Here is a 15810-nt window from a genome sequence, read left to right as displayed (position 1 = left end):
TCAACTTCAGCAACTGTGCATTGCATTGCCATGTAATGTAATGAAATGCTATCTTTCTAGCTCTCCCTTTTTACTTCCTTTTGGATAAACAGACATATTAGGCAAGCATTTTGGAGCTTTCACCTAAATAACTACAGGTGGTGAGATAAGCTGCACAATATAATTGACCTTTCAGTATATTGTTGCACACACACCATCTATTTAGCAAATGCCCTTGTTATCAACAGCAGCCTTTTAAACTCACCTGAGCTAACAGGTATGTGCGCTGGTTACTCTGCTGCGCTTAAAATTTCTTTTTTGGTTTGCTACAATGCCTTTTCTGAAACGTTGTCTCCCTCTGCTGGAACACTGACTTCTTTCATTTAATGCCTGCAGACTATAAAAGAGAACCCAACCCAAAAAGTTTGGTTGATTAGTCTGTGGCATTCTGTTAAACTGTTGCTTATGGCGGTCTCTGTGAGCTTCTCAGCGACATTCAGCCAGCCAGGTATCCTGCCTGCAGTAGATGGAATGTGGCAATGGAACGCTGGCTGCGCGTGTCATAATAGGCTCTGAGCCTTTATATACCTGTGCACAGCAGCAGCCACCTTCAGTCTGCTGCTGGACAGCTAGCAGCAGCAGCAGCAGCAGCAGGAGAGGTATGTAATCAGCAGCCCTCCTGCTAAGGGTAGACAGCTGCTCGTTCCACCCCACCCCCCGCCTTAATTGGTTCTCCTCCCTTCCAACGATGTTGAGGCGGGTGGGAACAGCAGGGGGTGAAGGTGCTGTGTTTAAAGAGGTGGAGTTATGCAGATCTAAAACGCGTGGATTGCAGCAGCAGCAAGCCGAAAAGTGCAGGCATGTAAGGGATCTAGAGGTTGACAACATGTCTTCTTAACGGGAGTCCAGGAGCTCATCTCCACAAATGGACTTTTCAGGATCCTTGGGTGGCTCCGTAGTTTGAAACCAATTCTGGTTATCGCTTCTCGGCCTTTTGGCTAAGATCAAGTGTAGTATCTGTTCTTATCAGTTTAATATCTGATACGTCCCCTATCTGGGGACCATATATTAAATGGATTTTTAGAACAGGGAGATGGAAAAAGAGCTTGCTCTGTCCACTCCACGCATTGACCTGGTATTGCAGTATCTCCAGGACCGGTGCACCCCTTCTTTAATGCAGTTTCTAAAATCAGAAAGAATTGAATTCAATGTTTTTTGTTCATTTTGCTTGTTTGTCGGATTTTGGGATGGACTCTTTGGCTTTGCTTTTCTTCTCCTCATTGGATTTTTCATGTTCAAAGTTGCAGAAGCCAGATTACAAGCTCATTTTGGTTCAACTTCAGCAACTGTGCATTGCATTGCCATGTAATGTAATGAAATGCTATCTTTCTAGCTCTCCCTTTTTACTTCCTTTTGGATAAACAGACATATTAGGCAAGCATTTTGGAGCTTTCACCTAAATAACTACAGGTGGTGAGATAAGCTGCACAATATAATTGACCTTTCAGTATATTGTTGCACACACACCATCTATTTAGCAAATGCCCTTGTTATCAACAGCAGCCTTTTAAACTCACCTGAGCTAACAGGTATGTGCGCTGGTTACTCTGCTGTGCTTAAAATTTCTTTTTTGGTTTGCTACAATGCCTTTTCTGAAACGTTGTCTCCCTCTGCTGGAACACTGACTTCTTTCATTTAATGCCTGCAGACTATAAAAGAGAACCCAACCCAAAAAGTTTGGTTGATTAGTCTGTGGCATTCTGTTAAACTGTTGCTTATGGCGGTCTCTGTGAGCTTCTCAGCGACATTCAGCCAGCCAGGTATCCTGCCTGCAGTAGATGGAATGTGGCAATGGAACGCTGGCTGCGCGTGTCATAATAGGCTCTGAGCCTTTATATACCTGTGCACAGCAGCAGCCACCTTCAGTCTGCTGCTGGACAGCCAGCAGCAGCAGCAGCAGCAGCAGGAGAGGTATGTAATCAGCAGCCCTCCTGCTAAGGGTAGACAGCTGCTCGTTCCACCCCACCCCCCGCCTTAATTGGTTCTCCTCCCTTCCAACGGTGTTGAGGCGGGTGGGAACAGCAGGGGGTGAAGGTGCTGTGTTTAAAGAGGTGGAGTTATGCAGATCTAAAACGCGTGGATTGCAGCAGCAGCAAGCCGAAAAGTGCAGGCATGTAAGGGATCTAGAGGTTGACAACATGTCTTCTTAACGGGAGTCCAGGAGCTCATCTCCACAAATGGACTTTTCAGGATCCTTGGGTGGCTCCGTAGTTTGAAACCAATTCTGGTTATCGCTTCTCGGCCTTTTGGCTAAGATCAAGTGTAGTATCTGTTCTTATCAGTTTAATATCTGATACGTCCCCTATCTGGGGACCATATATTAAATGGATTTTTAGAACAGGGAGATGGAAAAAGAGCTTGCTCTGTCCACTCCACGCATTGACCTGGTATTGCAGTATCTCCAGGACCGGTGCACCCCTTCTTTAATGCAGTTTCTAAAATCAGAAAGAATTGAATTCAATGTTTTTTGTTCATTTTGCTTGTTTGTCGGATTTTGGGATGGACTCTTTGGCTTTGCTTTTCTTCTCCTCATTGGATTTTTCATGTTCAAAGTTGCAGAAGCCAGATTACATGCTCATTTTGGTTCAACTTCAGCAACTGTGCATTGCATTGCCATGTAATGTAATGAAATGCTATCTTTCTAGCTCTCCCTTTTCACTTCCTTTTGGATAAACAGACATATTAGGCAAGCATTTTGGAGCTTTCACCTAAATAACTACAGGTGGTGAGATAAGCTGCACAATATAATTGACCTTTCAGTATATTGTTGCACACACACCATCTATTTAGCAAATGCCCTTGTTATCAACAGCAGCCTTTTAAACTCACCTGAGCTAACAGGTATGTGCGCTGGTTACTCTGCTGCGCTTAAAATTTCTTTTTTGGTTTGGTTTGCTACAATGCCTTTTCTGAAACGTTGTCTCCCTCTGCTGGAACACTGACTTCTTTCATTTAATGCCTGCAGACTATAAAAGAGAACCCAACCCAAAAAGTTTGGTTGATTAGTCTGTGGCATTCTGTTAAACTGTTGCTTATGGCGGTCTCTGTGAGCTTCTCAGCGACATTCAGCCAGCCAGGTATCCTGCCTGCAGTAGATGGAATGTGGCAATGGAACGCTGGCTGCGCGTGTCATAATAGGCTCTGAGCCTTTATATACCTGTGCACAGCAGCAGCCACCTTCAGTCTGCTGCTGGACAGCCAGCAGCAGCAGCAGCAGCAGGAGAGGTATGTAATCAGCAGCCCTCCTGCTAAGGGTAGACAGCTGCTCGTTCCACCCCACCCCCCGCCTTAATTGGTTCTCCTCCCTTCCAACGGTGTTGAGGCGGGTGGGAACAGCAGGGGGTGAAGGTGCTGTGTTTAAAGAGGTGGAGTTATGCAGATCTAAAACGCGTGGATTGCAGCAGCAGCAAGCCGAAAAGTGCAGGCATGTAAGGGATCTAGAGGTTGACAACATGTCTTCTTAACGGGAGTCCAGGAGCTCAACTCCACAAATGGACTTTTCAGGATCCTTGGGTGGCTCCGTAGTTTGAAACCAATTCTGGTTATCGCTTCTCGGCCTTTTGGCTAAGATCAAGTGTAGTATCTGTTCTTATCAGTTTAATATCTGATACGTCCCCTATCTGGGGACCATATATTAAATGGATTTTTAGAACAGGGAGATGGAAAAAGAGCTTGCTCTGTCCACTCCACGCATTGACCTGGTATTGCAGTATCTCCAGGACCGGTGCACCCCTTCTTTAATGCAGTTTCTAAAATCAGAAAGAATTGAATTCAATGTTTTTTGTTCATTTTGCTTGTTTGTCGGATTTTGGGACGGACTCTTTGGCTTTGCTTTTCTTCTCCTCATTGGATTTTTCATGTTCAAAGTTGCAGAAGCCAGATTACAAGCTCATTTTGGTTCAACTTCAGCAACTGTGCATTGCATTGCCATGTAATGTAATGAAATGCTATCTTTCTAGCTCTCCCTTTTTACTTCCTTTTGGATAAACAGACATATTAGGCAAGCATTTTGGAGCTTTCACCTAAATAACTACAGGTGGTGAGATAAGCTGCACAATATAATTGACCTTTCAGTATATTGTTGCACACACACCATCTATTTAGCAAATGCCCTTGTTATCAACAGCAGCCTTTTAAACTCACCTGAGCTAACAGGTATGTGCGCTGGTTACTCTGCTGCGCTTAAAATTTCTTTTTTGGTTTGCTACAATGCCTTTTCTGAAACGTTGTCTCCCTCTGCTGGAACACTGACTTCTTTCATTTAATGCCTGCAGACTATAAAAGAGAACCCAACCCAAAAAGTTTGGTTGATTAGTCTGTGGCATTCTGTTAAACTGTTGCTTATGGCGGTCTCTGTGAGCTTCTCAGCGACATTCAGCCAGCCAGGTATCCTGCCTGCAGTAGATGGAATGTGGCAATGGAACGCTGGCTGCGCGTGTCATAATAGGCTCTGAGCCTTTATATACCTGTGCACAGCAGCAGCCACCTTCAGTCTGCTGCTGGACAGCCAGCAGCAGCAGCAGCAGCAGGAGAGGTATGTAATCAGCAGCCCTCCTGCTAAGGGTAGACAGCTGCTCGTTCCACCCCACCCCCCGCCTTAATTGGTTCTCCTCCCTTCCAACGGTGTTGAGGCGGGTGGGAACAGCAGGGGGTGAAGGTGCTGTGTTTAAAGAGGTGGAGTTATGCAGATCTAAAACGCGTGGATTGCAGCAGCAGCAAGCCAAAAAGTGCAGGCATGTAAGGGATCTAGAGGTTGACAACATGTCTTCTTAACGGGAGTCCAGGAGCTCATCTCCACAAATGGACTTTTCAGGATCCTTGGGTGGCTCCGTAGTTTGAAACCAATTCTGGTTATCGCTTCTCGGCCTTTTGGCTAAGATCAAGTGTAGTATCTGTTCTTATCAGTTTAATATCTGATACGTCCCCTATCTGGGGACCATATATTAAATGGATTTTTAGAACAGGGAGATGGAAAAAGAGCTTGCTCTGTCCACTCCACGCATTGACCTGGTATTGCAGTATCTCCAGGACCGGTGCACCCCTTCTTTAATGCAGTTTCTAAAATCAGAAAGAATTGAATTCAATGTTTTTTGTTCATTTTGCTTGTTTGTCGGATTTTGGGATGGACTCTTTGGCTTTGCTTTTCTTCTCCTCATTGGATTTTTCATGTTCAAAGTTGCAGAAGCCAGATTACAAGCTCATTTTGGTTCAACTTCAGCAACTGTGCATTGCATTGCCATGTAATGTAATGAAATGCTATCTTTCTAGCTCTCCCTTTTTACTTCCTTTTGGATAAACAGACATATTAGGCAAGCATTTTGGAGCTTTCACCTAAATAACTACAGGTGGTGAGATAAGCTGCACAATATAATTGACCTTTCAGTATATTGTTGCACACACACCATCTATTTAGCAAATGCCCTTGTTATCAACAGCAGCCTTTTAAACTCACTTGAGCTAACAGGTATGTGCGCTGGTTACTCTGCTGCGCTTAAAATTTCTTTTTTGGTTTGCTACAATGCCTTTTCTGAAACGTTGTCTCCCTCTGCTGGAACACTGACTTCTTTCATTTAATGCCTGCAGACTATAAAAGAGAACCCAACCCAAAAAGTTTGGTTGATTAGTCTGTGGCATTCTGTTAAACTGTTGCTTATGGCGGTCTCTGTGAGCTTCTCAGCGACATTCAGCCAGCCAGGTATCCTGCCTGCAGTAGATGGAATGTGGCAATGGAACGCTGGCTGCACGTGTCATAATAGGCTCTGAGCCTTTATATACCTGTGCACAGCAGCAGCCACCTTCAGTCTGCTGCTGGACAGCCAGCAGCAGCAGCAGCAGGAGAGGTATGTAATCAGCAGCCCTCCTGCTAAGGGTAGACAGCTGCTCGTTCCACCCCACCCCCCGCCTTAATTGGTTCTCCTCCCTTCCAACGGTGTTGAGGCGGGTGGGAACAGCAGGGGGTGAAGGTGCTGTGTTTAAAGAGGTGGAGTTATGCAGATCTAAAACGCGTGGATTGCAGCAGCAGCAAGCCGAAAAGTGCAGGCATGTAAGGGATCTAGAGGTTGACAACATGTCTTCTTAACGGGAGTCCAGGAGCTCATCTCCACAAATGGACTTTTCAGGATCCTTGGGTGGCTCCGTAGTTTGAAACCAATTCTGGTTATCGCTTCTCGGCCTTTTGGCTAAGATCAAGTGTAGTATCTTTTGAAAAGGCAGTTTTGTCCTTGGGCTGCCCTAGTAAATTGATGCATATTACACACTGGTTTGGTGCACTTGTTAGTACGCCAGGTGGCTCACAGAGTTATCTGATGGAAAACATGGCCCTCCAGGATCGAAGTCACTAGGCTGGGTAAGTGTGAGGGCTTTGGAGCAATGTGCCCCAGGAGTAGGCGCCCTGGTGGGAGTCCAAGCTTACTGGGACTGGGAACCCCAGAAAGACTTGGCTTCGTAGCACGCCGCACCTTTGCCAATCATACTTTCTGAGCAACCCCCCCTATTCCTGGCCTCCGGGCTAGGAAGGGGAATTTTTATAAACCCGGTCGGAGGTCCGGTCAGCTTTGGGCTGAGAAACCAACACAGGCTCCAGCTCCACTAGGGTGGCAGCCTAGATGGAAGCTGGGAGCACGAAAACGGCTCTTCTCCGGCTTCGGCTAGGGAGAGCATCGGAGATCCCTGACCCTCGCTGTGGCCTTCTGGCTCGGAGGGATGGGGATGGTTTATTGGGGACCCTCTCCTCCGGGAAGAGTCCACATGAATCCTCGCCTCGTGCGCTGTTTTGGTGTGACTTCGGTCACATTTTTCAGTGCCTTGGATGCAGCTTCAATCAAAATCTGTTCTTATCAGTTTAATATCTGATACGTCCCCTATCTGGGGACCATATATTAAATGGATTTTTAGAACAGGGAGATGGAAAAAGAGCTTGCTCTGTCCACTCCACGCATTGACCTGGTATTGCAGTATCTCCAGGACCGGTGCACCCCTTCTTTAATGCAGTTTCTAAAATCAGAAAGAATTGAATTCAATGTTTTTTGTTCATTTTGCTTGTTTGTCGGATTTTGGGATGGACTCTTTGGCTTTGCTTTTCTTCTCCTCATTGGATTTTTCATGTTCAAAGTTGCAGAAGCCAGATTACAAGCTCATTTTGGTTCAACTTCAGCAACTGTGCATTGCATTGCCATGTAATGTAATGAAATGCTATCTTTCTAGCTCTCCCTTTTTACTTCCTTTTGGATAAACAGACATATTAGGCAAGCATTTTGGAGCTTTCACCTAAATAACTACAGGTGGTGAGATAAGCTGCACAATATAATTGACCTTTCAGTATATTGTTGCACACACACCATCTATTTAGCAAATGCCCTTGTTATCAACAGCAGCCTTTTAAACTCACCTGAGCTAACAGGTATGTGCGCTGGTTACTCTGCTGCGCTTAAAATTTCTTTTTTGGTTTGCTACAATGCCTTTTCTGAAACGTTGTCTCCCTCTGCTGGAACACTGACTTCTTTCATTTAATGACTGCAGACTGTAAAAGAGAACCCAACCCAAAAAGTTTGGTTGATTAGTCTGTGGCATTCTGTTAAACTGTTGCTTATGGCGGTCTCTGTGAGCTTCTCAGCGACATTCAGCCAGCCAGGTATCCTGCCTGCAGTAGATGGAATGTGGCAATGGAACGCTGGCTGCGCGTGTCATAATAGGCTCTGAGCCTTTATATACCTGTGCACAGCAGCAGCCACCTTCAGTCTGCTGCTGGACAGCCAGCAGCAGCAGCAGCAGCAGGAGAGGTATGTAATCAGCAGCCCTCCTGCTAAGGGTAGACAGCTGCTCGTTCCACCCCACCCCCCGCCTTAATTGGTTCTCCTCCCTTCCAACGGTGTTGAGGCGGGTGGAAACAGCAGGGGGTGAAGGTGCTGTGTTTAAAGAGGTGGAGTTATGCAGATCTAAAACGCGTGGATTGCAGCAGCAGCAAGCCGAAAAGTGCAGGCATGTAAGGGATCTAGAGGTTGACAACATGTCTTCTTAACGGGAGTCCAGGAGCTCATCTCCACAAATGGACTTTTCAGGATCCTTGGGTGGCTCCGTAGTTTGAAACCAATTCTGGTTATCGCTTCTCGGCCTTTTGGCTAAGATCAAGTGTAGTATCTGTTCTTATCAGTTTAATATCTGATACGTCCCCTATCTGGGGACCATATATTAAATGGATTTTTAGAACAGGGAGATGGAAAAAGAGCTTGCTCTGTCCACTCCACGCATTGACCTGGTATTGCAGTATCTCCAGGACCGGTGCACCCCTTCTTTAATGCAGTTTCTAAAATCAGAAAGAATTGAATTCAATGTTTTTTGTTCATTTTGCTTGTTTGTCGGATTTTGGGATGGACTCTTTGGCTTTGCTTTTCTTCTCCTCATTGGATTTTTCATGTTCAAAGTTGCAGAAGCCAGATTACAAGCTCATTTTGGTTCAACTTCAGCAACTGTGCATTGCATTGCCATGTAATGTAATGAAATGCTATCTTTCTAGCTCTCCCTTTTTACTTCCTTTTGGATAAACAGACATATTAGGCAAGCATTTTGGAGCTTTCACCTAAATAACTACAGGTGGTGAGATAAGCTGCACAATATAATTGACCTTTCAGTATATTGTTGCACACACACCATCTATTTAGCAAATGCCCTTGTTATCAACAGCAGCCTTTTAAACTCACCTGAGCTAACAGGTATGTGCGCTGGTTACTCTGCTGCGCTTAAAATTTCTTTTTTGGTTTGCTACAATGCCTTTTCTGAAACGTTGTCTCCCTCTGCTGGAACACTGACTTCTTTCATTTAATGCCTGCAGACTATAAAAGAGAACCCAACCCAAAAAGTTTGGTTGATTAGTCTGTGGCATTCTGTTAAACTGTTGCTTATGGCGGTCTCTGTGAGCTTCTCAGCGACATTCAGCCAGCCAGGTATCCTGCCTGCAGTAGATGGAATGTGGCAATGGAACGCTGGCTGCGCGTGTCATAATAGGCTCTGAGCCTTTATATACCTGTGCACAGCAGCAGCCACCTTCAGTCTGCTGCTGGACAGCCAGCAGCAGCAGCAGCAGCAGGAGAGGTATGTAATCAGCAGCCCTCCTGCTAAGGGTAGACAGCTGCTCGTTCCACCCCACCCCCCGCCTTAATTGGTTCTCCTCCCTTCCAACGGTGTTGAGGCGGGTGGGAACAGCAGGGGGTGAAGGTGCTGTGTTTAAAGAGTTGGAGTTATGCAGATCTAAAACGCGTGGATTGCAGCAGCAGCAAGCCGAAAAGTGCAGGCATGTAAGGGATCTAGAGGTTGACAACATGTCTTCTTAACGGGAGTCCAGGAGCTCATCTCCACAAATGGACTTTTCAGGATCCTTGGGTGGCTCCGTAGTTTGAAACCAATTCTGGTTATCGCTTCTCGGCCTTTTGGCTAAGATCAAGTGTAGTATCTGTTCTTATCAGTTTAATATCTGATACGTCCCCTATCTGGGGACCATATATTAAATGGATTTTTAGAACAGGGAGATGGAAAAAGAGCTTGCTCTGTCCACTCCACGCATTGACCTGGTATTGCAGTATCTCCAGGACCGGTGCACCCCTTCTTTAATGCAGTTTCTAAAATCAGAAAGAATTGAATTCAATGTTTTTTGTTCATTTTGCTTGTTTGTCGGATTTTGGGATGGACTCTTTGGCTTTGCTTTTCTTCTCCTCATTGGATTTTTCATGTTCAAAGTTGCAGAAGCCAGATTACAAGCTCATTTTGGTTCAACTTCAGCAACTGTGCATTGCATTGCCATGTAATGTAATGAAATGCTATCTTTCTAGCTCTCCCTTTTTACTTCCTTTTGGATAAACAGACATATTAGGCAAGCATTTTGGAGCTTTCACCTAAATAACTACAGGTGGTGAGATAAGCTGCACAATATAATTGACCTTTCAGTATATTGTTGCACACACACCATCTATTTAGCAAATGCCCTTGTTATCAACAGCAGCCTTTTAAACTCACCTGAGCTAACAGGTATGTGCGCTGGTTACTCTGCTGCGCTTAAAATTTCTTTTTTGGTTTGCTACAATGCCTTTTCTGAAACGTTGTCTCCCTCTGCTGGAACACTGACTTCTTTCATTTAATGCCTGCAGACTATAAAAGAGAACCCAACCCAAAAAGTTTGGTTGATTAGTCTGTGGCATTCTGTTAAACTGTTGCTTATGGCGGTCTCTGTGAGCTTCTCAGCGACATTCAGCCAGCCAGGTATCCTGCCTGCAGTAGATGGAATGTGGCAATGGAACGCTGGCTGCACGTGTCATAATAGGCTCTGAGCCTTTATATACCTGTGCACAGCAGCAGCCACCTTCAGTCTGCTGCTGGACAGCCAGCAGCAGCAGCAGCAGCAGGAGAGGTATGTAATCAGCAGCCCTCCTGCTAAGGGTAGACAGCTGCTCGTTCCACCCCACCCCCCGCCTTAATTGGTTCTCCTCCCTTCCAACGGTGTTGAGGCGGGTGGGAACAGCAGGGGGTGAAGGTGCTGTGTTTAAAGAGGTGGAGTTATGCAGATCTAAAACGCGTGGATTGCAGCAGCAGCAAGCCGAAAAGTGCAGGCATGTAAGGGATCTAGAGGTTGACAACATGTCTTCTTAACGGGAGTCCAGGAGCTCATCTCCACAAATGGACTTTTCAGGATCCTTGGGTGGCTCCGTAGTTTGAAACCAATTCTGGTTATCGCTTCTCGGCCTTTTGGCTAAGATCAAGTGTAGTATCTGTTCTTATCAGTTTAATATCTGATACGTCCCCTATCTGGGGACCATATATTAAATGGATTTTTAGAACAGGGAGATGGAAAAAGAGCTTGCTCTGTCCACTCCACGCATTGACCTGGTATTGCAGTATCTCCAGGACCGGTGCACCCCTTCTTTAATGCAGTTTCTAAAATCAGAAAGAATTGAATTCAATGTTTTTTGTTCATTTTGCTTGTTTGTCGGATTTTGGGATGGACTCTTTGGCTTTGCTTTTCTTCTCCTCATTGGATTTTTCATGTTCAAAGTTGCAGAAGCCAGATTACAAGCTCATTTTGGTTCAACTTCAGCAACTGTGCATTGCATTGCCATGTAATGTAATGAAATGCTATCTTTCTAGCTCTCCCTTTTTACTTCCTTTTGGATAAACAGACATATTAGGCAAGCATTTTGGAGCTTTCACCTAAATAACTACAGGTGGTGAGATAAGCTGCACAATATAATTGACCTTTCAGTATATTGTTGCACACACACCATCTATTTAGCAAATGCCCTTGTTATCAACAGCAGCCTTTTAAACTCACCTGAGCTAACAGGTATGTGCGCTGGTTACTCTGCTGCGCTTAAAATTTCTTTTTTGGTTTGCTACAATGCCTTTTCTGAAACGTTGTCTCCCTCTGCTGGAACACTGACTTCTTTCATTTAATGCCTGCAGACTATAAAAGAGAACCCAACCCAAAAAGTTTGGTTGATTAGTCTGTGGCATTCTGTTAAACTGTTGCTTATGGCGGTCTCTGTGAGCTTCTCAGCGACATTCAGCCAGCCAGGTATCCTGCCTGCAGTAGATGGAATGTGGCAATGGAACGCTGGCTGCGCGTGTCATAATAGGCTCTGAGCCTTTATATACCTGTGCACAGCAGCAGCCACCTTCAGTCTGCTGCTGGACAGCCAGCAGCAGCAGCAGCAGCAGGAGAGGTATGTAATCAGCAGCCCTCCTGCTAAGGGTAGACAGCTGCTCGTTCCACCCCACCCCCCGCCTTAATTGGTTCTCCTCCCTTCCAACGGTGTTGAGGCGGGTGGGAACAGCAGGGGGTGAAGGTGCTGTGTTTAAAGAGTTGGAGTTATGCAGATCTAAAACGCGTGGATTGCAGCAGCAGCAAGCCGAAAAGTGCAGGCATGTAAGGGATCTAGAGGTTGACAACATGTCTTCTTAACGGGAGTCCAGGAGCTCATCTCCACAAATGGACTTTTCAGGATCCTTGGGTGGCTCCGTAGTTTGAAACCAATTCTGGTTATCGCTTCTCGGCCTTTTGGCTAAGATCAAGTGTAGTATCTGTTCTTATCAGTTTAATATCTGATACGTCCCCTATCTGGGGACCATATATTAAATGGATTTTTAGAACAGGGAGATGGAAAAAGAGCTTGCTCTGTCCACTCCACGCATTGACCTGGTATTGCAGTATCTCCAGGACCGGTGCACCCCTTCTTTAATGCAGTTTCTAAAATCAGAAAGAATTGAATTCAATGTTTTTTGTTCATTTTGCTTGTTTGTCGGATTTTGGGATGGACTCTTTGGCTTTGCTTTTCTTCTCCTCATTGGATTTTTCATGTTCAAAGTTGCAGAAGCCAGATTACAAGCTCATTTTGGTTCAACTTCAGCAACTGTGCATTGCATTGCCATGTAATGTAATGAAATGCTATCTTTCTAGCTCTCCCTTTTTACTTCCTTTTGGATAAACAGACATATTAGGCAAGCATTTTGGAGCTTTCACCTAAATAACTACAGGTGGTGAGATAAGCTGCACAATATAATTGACCTTTCAGTATATTGTTGCACACACACCATCTATTTAGCAAATGCCCTTGTTATCAACAGCAGCCTTTTAAACTCACCTGAGCTAACAGGTATGTGCGCTGGTTACTCTGCTGCGCTTAAAATTTCTTTTTTGGTTTGCTACAATGCCTTTTCTGAAACGTTGTCTCCCTCTGCTGGAACACTGACTTCTTTCATTTAATGCCTGCAGACTATAAAAGAGAACCCAACCCAAAAAGTTTGGTTGATTAGTCTGTGGCATTCTGTTAAACTGTTGCTTATGGCGGTCTCTGTGAGCTTCTCAGCGACATTCAGCCAGCCAGGTATCCTGCCTGCAGTAGATGGAATGTGGCAATGGAACGCTGGCTGCACGTGTCATAATAGGCTCTGAGCCTTTATATACCTGTGCACAGCAGCAGCCACCTTCAGTCTGCTGCTGGACAGCCAGCAGCAGCAGCAGCAGCAGGAGAGGTATGTAATCAGCAGCCCTCCTGCTAAGGGTAGACAGCTGCTCGTTCCACCCCACCCCCCGCCTTAATTGGTTCTCCTCCCTTCCAACGGTGTTGAGGCGGGTGGGAACAGCAGGGGGTGAAGGTGCTGTGTTTAAAGAGGTGGAGTTATGCAGATCTAAAACGCGTGGATTGCAGCAGCAGCAAGCCGAAAAGTGCAGGCATGTAAGGGATCTAGAGGTTGACAACATGTCTTCTTAACGGGAGTCCAGGAGCTCATCTCCACAAATGGACTTTTCAGGATCCTTGGGTGGCTCCGTAGTTTGAAACCAATTCTGGTTATCGCTTCTCGGCCTTTTGGCTAAGATCAAGTGTAGTATCTGTTCTTATCAGTTTAATATCTGATACGTCCCCTATCTGGGGACCATATATTAAATGGATTTTTAGAACAGGGAGATGGAAAAAGAGCTTGCTCTGTCCACTCCACGCATTGACCTGGTATTGCAGTATCTCCAGGACCGGTGCACCCCTTCTTTAATGCAGTTTCTAAAATCAGAAAGAATTGAATTCAATGTTTTTTGTTCATTTTGCTTGTTTGTCGGATTTTGGGATGGACTCTTTGGCTTTGCTTTTCTTCTCCTCATTGGATTTTTCATGTTCAAAGTTGCAGAAGCCAGATTACAAGCTCATTTTGGTTCAACTTCAGCAACTGTGCATTGCATTGCCATGTAATGTAATGAAATGCTATCTTTCTAGCTCTCCCTTTTTACTTCCTTTTGGATAAACAGACATATTAGGCAAGCATTTTGGAGCTTTCACCTAAATAACTACAGGTGGTGAGATAAGCTGCACAATATAATTGACCTTTCAGTATATTGTTGCACACACACCATCTATTTAGCAAATGCCCTTGTTATCAACAGCAGCCTTTTAAACTCACCTGAGCTAACAGGTATGTGCGCTGGTTACTCTGCTGCGCTTAAAATTTCTTTTTTGGTTTGCTACAATGCCTTTTCTGAAACGTTGTCTCCCTCTGCTGGAACACTGACTTCTTTCATTTAATGCCTGCAGACTATAAAAGAGAACCCAACCCAAAAAGTTTGGTTGATTAGTCTGTGGCATTCTGTTAAACTGTTGCTTATGGCGGTCTCTGTGAGCTTCTCAGCGACATTCAGCCAGCCAGGTATCCTGCCTGCAGTAGATGGAATGTGGCAATGGAACGCTGGCTGCGCGTGTCATAATAGGCTCTGAGCCTTTATATACCTGTGCACAGCAGCAGCCACCTTCAGTCTGCTGCTGGACAGCCAGCAGCAGCAGCAGCAGCAGGAGAGGTATGTAATCAGCAGCCCTCCTGCTAAGGGTAGACAGCTGCTCGTTCCACCCCACCCCCCGCCTTAATTGGTTCTCCTCCCTTCCAACGGTGTTGAGGCGGGTGGGAACAGCAGGGGGTGAAGGTGCTGTGTTTAAAGAGTTGGAGTTATGCAGATCTAAAACGCGTGGATTGCAGCAGCAGCAAGCCGAAAAGTGCAGGCATGTAAGGGATCTAGAGGTTGACAACATGTCTTCTTAACGGGAGTCCAGGAGCTCATCTCCACAAATGGACTTTTCAGGATCCTTGGGTGGCTCCGTAGTTTGAAACCAATTCTGGTTATCGCTTCTCGGCCTTTTGGCTAAGATCAAGTGTAGTATCTGTTCTTATCAGTTTAATATCTGATACGTCCCCTATCTGGGGACCATATATTAAATGGATTTTTAGAACAGGGAGATGGAAAAAGAGCTTGCTCTGTCCACTCCACGCATTGACCTGGTATTGCAGTATCTCCAGGACCGGTGCACCCCTTCTTTAATGCAGTTTCTAAAATCAGAAAGAATTGAATTCAATGTTTTTTGTTCATTTTGCTTGTTTGTCGGATTTTGGGATGGACTCTTTGGCTTTGCTTTTCTTCTCCTCATTGGATTTTTCATGTTCAAAGTTGCAGAAGCCAGATTACAAGCTCATTTTGGTTCAACTTCAGCAACTGTGCATTGCATTGCCATGTAATGTAATGAAATGCTATCTTTCTAGCTCTCCCTTTTTACTTCCTTTTGGATAAACAGACATATTAGGCAAGCATTTTGGAGCTTTCACCTAAATAACTACAGGTGGTGAGATAAGCTGCACAATATAATTGACCTTTCAGTATATTGTTGCACACACACCATCTATTTAGCAAATGCCCTTGTTATCAACAGCAGCCTTTTAAACTCACCTGAGCTAACAGGTATGTGCGCTGGTTACTCTGCTGCGCTTAAAATTTCTTTTTTGGTTTGCTACAATGCCTTTTCTGAAACGTTGTCTCCCTCTGCTGGAACACTGACTTCTTTCATTTAATGCCTGCAGACTATAAAAGAGAACCCAACCCAAAAAGTTTGGTTGATTAGTCTGTGGCATTCTGTTAAACTGTTGCTTATGGCGGTCTCTGTGAGCTTCTCAGCGACATTCAGCCAGCCAGGTATCCTGCCTGCAGTAGATGGAATGTGGCAATGGAACGCTGGCTGCACGTGTCATAATAGGCTCTGAGCCTTTATATACCTGTGCACAGCAGCAGCCACCTTCAGTCTGCTGCTGGACAGCCAGCAGCAGCAGCAGGAGAGGTATGTAATCAGCAGCCCTCCTGCTAAGGGTAGACAGCTGCTCGTTCCACCCCACCCCCCGCCTTAATTGGTTCTCCTCCCTTCCAACGGTGTTGAGGCGGGTGGGAACAGCAGGGGGTGAAGGTGCTGTGTTTAAAGAGGTGGA

The 15810-nt window shown here is 45.3% G+C and overlaps 10 non-coding genes and 2 pseudogenes across 10 annotated transcripts; all 12 read left to right on the top strand.

Moving 5' to 3' along the window:
- Positions 1–957: 957 nt before the first annotated feature.
- Positions 958–1148, top strand: LOC141222363 (U2 spliceosomal RNA). Its single transcript, XR_012290135.1, has one exon. It is a non-coding gene; the product is annotated as a U2 spliceosomal RNA (small nuclear RNA).
- Positions 1149–2269: 1121 nt separating this feature from the next.
- Positions 2270–2460, top strand: LOC141222361 (U2 spliceosomal RNA). Its single transcript, XR_012290134.1, has one exon. It is a non-coding gene; the product is annotated as a U2 spliceosomal RNA (small nuclear RNA).
- Positions 2461–3583: 1123 nt separating this feature from the next.
- LOC141222360 (U2 spliceosomal RNA) lies at positions 3584–3774 on the top strand. Its single transcript, XR_012290133.1, has one exon. It is a non-coding gene; the product is annotated as a U2 spliceosomal RNA (small nuclear RNA).
- Positions 3775–4892: 1118 nt separating this feature from the next.
- Positions 4893–5083, top strand: LOC141222359 (U2 spliceosomal RNA). Its single transcript, XR_012290132.1, has one exon. It is a non-coding gene; the product is annotated as a U2 spliceosomal RNA (small nuclear RNA).
- Positions 5084–6198: 1115 nt separating this feature from the next.
- LOC141222337 (U2 spliceosomal RNA) lies at positions 6199–6314 on the top strand (annotated as a pseudogene).
- Positions 6315–6838: 524 nt separating this feature from the next.
- LOC141222829 (U2 spliceosomal RNA) lies at positions 6839–7018 on the top strand (annotated as a pseudogene).
- A 1118-nt stretch (positions 7019–8136) lies between these two features.
- Positions 8137–8327, top strand: LOC141222358 (U2 spliceosomal RNA). The gene has a single exon (XR_012290131.1). It is a non-coding gene; the product is annotated as a U2 spliceosomal RNA (small nuclear RNA).
- Positions 8328–9445: 1118 nt separating this feature from the next.
- LOC141222348 (U2 spliceosomal RNA) lies at positions 9446–9636 on the top strand. Its single transcript, XR_012290130.1, has one exon. It is a non-coding gene; the product is annotated as a U2 spliceosomal RNA (small nuclear RNA).
- Positions 9637–10754: 1118 nt separating this feature from the next.
- On the top strand, positions 10755–10945 carry LOC141222334 (U2 spliceosomal RNA). The gene has a single exon (XR_012290127.1). It is a non-coding gene; the product is annotated as a U2 spliceosomal RNA (small nuclear RNA).
- Positions 10946–12063: 1118 nt separating this feature from the next.
- LOC141222323 (U2 spliceosomal RNA) lies at positions 12064–12254 on the top strand. Its single transcript, XR_012290125.1, has one exon. It is a non-coding gene; the product is annotated as a U2 spliceosomal RNA (small nuclear RNA).
- A 1118-nt stretch (positions 12255–13372) lies between these two features.
- LOC141222311 (U2 spliceosomal RNA) lies at positions 13373–13563 on the top strand. The gene has a single exon (XR_012290116.1). It is a non-coding gene; the product is annotated as a U2 spliceosomal RNA (small nuclear RNA).
- A 1118-nt stretch (positions 13564–14681) lies between these two features.
- LOC141222299 (U2 spliceosomal RNA) lies at positions 14682–14872 on the top strand. The gene has a single exon (XR_012290108.1). It is a non-coding gene; the product is annotated as a U2 spliceosomal RNA (small nuclear RNA).
- The last annotated feature ends 938 nt before the right edge of the window (positions 14873–15810 follow it).

This window comes from Phyllobates terribilis, unplaced genomic scaffold (genome assembly GCF_046119375.1).
Source record: "Phyllobates terribilis strain yellow unplaced genomic scaffold, ASM4611937v1 Scaffold_361__1_contigs__length_1927384, whole genome shotgun sequence".
Classification (NCBI taxonomy): Eukaryota; Metazoa; Chordata; class Amphibia; order Anura; family Dendrobatidae; genus Phyllobates; species Phyllobates terribilis.
Note: the sequence above shows the minus strand (reverse complement) of the source record. Positions and strands in the feature narration are given on the sequence as shown.